Source organism: Henckelia pumila, chromosome 4, assembly GCF_033568475.1.
Source record: "Henckelia pumila isolate YLH828 chromosome 4, ASM3356847v2, whole genome shotgun sequence".
Classification (NCBI taxonomy): Eukaryota; Viridiplantae; Streptophyta; class Magnoliopsida; order Lamiales; family Gesneriaceae; genus Henckelia; species Henckelia pumila.
Window position 1 is genome coordinate 104,394,625 of NC_133123.1, and position 5,228 is coordinate 104,399,852.

The 5,228-nt window shown below is 34.8% G+C and overlaps 1 pseudogene; it reads right to left on the reverse strand.

The window, feature by feature from the left end:
* Positions 1–1,004: 1,004 nt before the first annotated feature.
* Positions 1,005–1,533, reverse strand: LOC140861486 (dirigent protein 1-like; annotated as a pseudogene).
* Positions 1,534–5,228: the final 3,695 nt, after the last annotated feature.

A 5,228-nucleotide genomic window follows, 5' to 3' on the forward strand; every position in this document is an offset into this window, starting at 1 on the left:
CCTCGTATTAATCCTTCTAGTTTTTCTTTGGCTCGTATTTATTCGGTTCTTGAAATCGTGCTCCATTTTCTGACATAACTGACACATTGAGAATTAGTGTGAAAAGGAACAATAGTGATATTCAACTCTTAATTGCTCGATCACATACAACCATCAGACCTTGGCTTCACAGAAGCTATACTATTATATGCTTAGTACAGAACATCATTCTACCAGAATCACTGCAGGAGCATTCTCCATCTCTTAGATGTTGAAAATCTGTTACTATCCCTTACAATACAATCTTGTTTATCCGAAAATGGGCAAGATTCAGATGAAATTGTGGCATCCTCGACAGATTCTCAGTTTCCTGATGATTCTCAAATTCGGGTGCCTGGAGATATGCTAATAAGCCTATTGCCATGGGGTAGTCTGTCACTGTGATAAGGTAAGGTTGTAAGGCCTTCTCTCTTTCTTGCTGATTCCAACCAGCCTTTCAACAAAAAGTGAGAATATTTTTTATTTGTGTGTACTTTATCGGTTATAAATGCTTCAAGTTTTATATATAGTATAGATTGTCCTGAACGAAGATTGATAGAGAAGAAGATTACCCAGTCTAATAAAATCATGAAATTTTTGGTGCAATGTGGGCATGACTATTTTGCATCGTTGTACTTGACCAAATTGCTAATCCAAGTTGAAAAGGTATTATTTTAGTCATTACATATTTGTGTATACAAAATATGTATGTCATACACTACTGTCATATATATTGTTACAACATTGAGCTACTTCGAGCTATTCATGAACACCAATTGGAGTTTATAACTTACAATCAGTGAAAATTGGAGTTTATAACTTACAATCAGTGAAAACCAAAAGTCAGAAGATTGATCTCTTTGACTGAAATTATTATTCAAGAGATACTATTCTTATAAATCCTGTCAAAGCTGTAAAATTAGAGGGAAAGAGTCGAGAAAAACGGGGCACTTTTCCGCAATAACTTTTGCCTTATCCAAGATTGCTTAGGAGCCATTAGAAAATTTCAAGTGCAATTTTATATGATAAATTGCCTCATCCATTTGCGCAAACACAGCTAGGCCACACACAAAAGCAAAGGACCCTATGCCACCCACAATACTCAAAACTTATGTTTCTTTGTGGGATAAGCTCTTGCCCTGGACACTGATGCTACCGGAATACTCATTTGTATGTATGGTAAGATAAATGATGTTGAACGCCGAATGCGCAAAGCTCTCCACATGGATTATAAAACCTTGTGCTTTCCCGACCACTTGAGACGTGTTTTCGGATCCTTCTGTAAGTGTGTGGTTGAATATGAGAGCTACGGCAGCTGGTGGTGGTGGTGGTGCCACCGGATGGGCGTCGGGGCCAGCGACTTGAGGTTGTCGAATGTAGAATGACAGGGCTACAAAGGGTGTCGGGTTCTTTCTATAGGGCTGTGGTGAGAATAAAGCAAGTAGTATGACTGCGATTGTGGCTAAAAGGACAGCAGTGCAATATATGATTCTTGACAACATTATGGTGGTTATGAATTGGGTTCAAATCTTTTAGGGTTCTTTTAAAACAACGCCAAGACTAATATTACAGTGGTCTAGACGAGTATGTAAGTCACCCCATGGTCGGATTCTCAGATGGTGCTACATACTCATTGACGCCTAGTATGAGCAGGATTGGTAGTTGTCCAGTCTTCCAATCATCTCATACTGCATATATCATATGAGTTATGTATACACATACTTTCGCACTGAACGATTGTCGCTCACGTCCTTGGTGTATCTTGGACATCCCATTCCTCGGGATATGTCTCATATTGGACGTAGTGGGAGTATTGAGGCAAGGTTATGTCCAGGGACAATGGTTCCCAACTGGAATTAAGGAGTTAAAAATTGAATTTAGGATGATCGGAAATGGTTCCAAGGACTTCAAGTTATTGGGCATCTCTGAAGCTCCGAAGAGCAGTTCGGAAGCAGCGTTATACTTCGGAGGTATATGGTGAGCTCGGAAGCTCCAAACTCAAATTGCAAGGTCCAATCGCTTTTGTAATACCCGAAAAATTTATAAATCCACTCACGAGTATTAAAAAAAAATTAAATGAATTTTAAGTGATTTTATTTTATTTATTCATGATTTAAAATTTATGTTTAATTAAATGATTTTATTTGATATTAATGATTTAAAAGTTACGTTTAAAAGATTTCGTGCGATGTATATTGCATTATATTTTTACATTTAACAATTGAGTTTTTAGGTGTTAAATCATATTTTTATATGTGGTGTTAAATAATTTAATATTATGTAATTTTTTTGATGTTTAACGGTTGCAAAAGTTAGCTTTTGATGTTTTTCAGGTATGTGTTTAATTCCGGTAACGAAGGGAGTTGAGACAAGCCTACGAACTAGGTTAAGTAAATTTTAATTAAAATGTGTTGGTTGTGCAGATTTTATGTTAAAAATTATATGTGGTATTTTATTTTAAAGTTAGAGGAGAAAAAATATAAAAGAAAGTATTTTTAAGTCAACGGGCCAGCTTTCGGTCTATTAGCCAAAGTTTTTCTTCATGTCAAAATTTTTTCTCTCTCTCGCTCTCTTCTCATGTCAAATGCCACCTCTCACCCTCTCCTCTAACCCTTTCAAAAATCTGCACACTCCAAGCATAGAAGTTCCTCGATTCGTTCGTTGTTTGAAGGCTAGATCATGTCCCAGAGTCCAGATTTCTCCCTACCAATGATGAAAGACAAGTTTAAATGTTTTTGAAACCACCATTCGAGAATATATGTATTTTGATATGAAAACTTTTATGTTGATGTGTATGTAATGTATATTGCATTGATTTTGAGAGATTTTGAAAAACATGATATAGTACTTTGAAACACGAATCGTTCTTGATGTTTTGGTCAAAGATTTTGAGAAAGATGTTAAAGCGTTTTGAGAAAGATGTTTGAATATGAGTATTTTTTGTGTGTGTATTTTGAACGTAAATTTTTGATGAAATTCCTTTGAAGATTTTTGTTTTTGGAAGAATTATTTCAATTTTTTGAAATTTTTCACTTGTTTGATCATAAGTTTCGATGGTATTGAATAAGGATCGAAAAGGACCCAAAAATATGAAAGAAAACGAGATTTCGGCGCCCTACGTTCGCAGGCAGCAGCCCAGGTGCAGGGGAGCCCATTTCGGGCGCGCAAAAATGCGTGCCCCAGCACCCTAGGTTCTGACCCGGGCATATGTTTTTATGTAGTTGAGCTCATAAATTCATGTTTATGATCTTGTAAGGTGTTTTAAGTATTTTTAAGAGTTACTATAAAAAAAATTTCAAGTTATGATGTCAAGAACAAAGAGAACGACTCACATGGACCGATTTAGTTATGTAATACATTATATTCTAGTATGTTGTCACAAAAGCTATGTTCCTTATGAAAATCATGAAATATTTTTAAATTTTAGTGGACTTTTTTATCTTTATTTTATTTAGCATGCATGATTTTCAAGCACGAAAGAATTAAAAGAGCATGACATATCAGGTTTCTAGTTATTTTAAAGGTTCATGATGACACGATGATTTTAAGATGTTTTTAAGTATGTTTCATGAACAATAATATGTTTTATGATGAATTTATGAGAAAGTTTATGATCATAATGTTTATGATGAGAAAACATTATGAAGTGTACGAAGTTATGATGTTGAATGATGTTATGTATTCATGAAAACCTTTGATGTCTAGTGTGGACTTGTGGTTGCAGTATGGGATTGGTGCCCGGGGATGAGCTTCGGGAAGGGCCTTTCCAAAAAAATGAAAGTTTAATGTGCATATCGGTGACGGTCGGTATAGGACGGTACGCATATGGCACAAGGATGGTATGGGTTGTAACAAATTATATGTTTCTTGTACAAAGACCATGATGACGGGACCCAAAGGCTCTAATGGTTGCCACATTTACACATTTTTCATCACCCAAAATGGAGAATTTTATGATAATATGTTTTTTTATGCATGATGTTTATGTTTAAGTTTTGCACGTCCAAAACATGATGATTTTTATTATGTAATAATTATGAAAGATATGTTTTTTGTTGAGTCTTTAGACTCATTATACTTGTATGGTACAGATGTAAACGAAGAAGTTAATTATTTAAAATTTGATCATGGGGTCGAGTAGTCGAGAAGGCGAGAAGAGTTTTCATGGCACGGATGTCCAAGAACCTTATGTCAAGCATCACCACAAAATCTTGGGAATTTTATTAATTTTATGCATATTTATTGAACTCATGTGTTAGAAAGTCATTTTAAGATTCAAATCTTGTTTTAAACACGTTATTTTTTTGTCGTGTATTTTATAGTTTCAAGTTTTTCATGTGTGAGGAAGTTTTGGCGTTTCCGTATGAGTTAGCATCATTTTTGTTAAATGATAGTTTAAATGAGTTTTGAGTCATGAGGTTGTGAGTATTTTGATTAACATTAATTTTACGCTTGTTATTTGTACCTACAAGCATGATGCATGTTTTGGAAAAAAAATTATTCCGCATTTTTTTCCGCATCATAATTCTTCAAAAATGTCCAAAAATATATACATCACAATTGGTATCAGAGATGTTAGTTCTGTGACCCAGTTCGTGCATGCAATCTCGCAAAGGACTCCAATGCTCCTGCATCTATGACTGTAAGGTTTACGTTTTAATGTCAAAGTTATGATACTGTTTACAGTTATGACTATGCATGATTTAAAAAGAAATATGTTGTGTTGTGCGAATGGATTTTTGGATTTATGACTGTGTTGGATCTGATATATTTAAGAGTACCTTTAGGAAAGAATGACTTGATTTAATAGGAGGATTTTGATTTACTGGACTGTGTGATCATTTGTTAGATTTAAGTCAATCTTCTTTGAATGTTATTGTATGGGTTGAAAGGTCCCGTGTTGGCATAGAATTGTTTGGTGAGATTTTACATTTGGAAATTATGGCTAAGATTATTTTCTTTTTGAGAATGCACTTGCATCATAAGGAATGTAATATTATTGGGGTGCAATAATTGTCTCTGCTGGGTAGAGCAATCAAACCATGTCTCTTGGACTGCTGTGCGGTTTAAAAGATTTGAGTTGCACCATTACCACTAGCTATAACTTTTGGTAAAGTGACAAGTTTTTGGTCATACAATTGGTATCAGATCCAAGGACATGAGTTCGATTCCAATTTATTGCAAGAGTGCAATTATTGAGAGGAAGAATT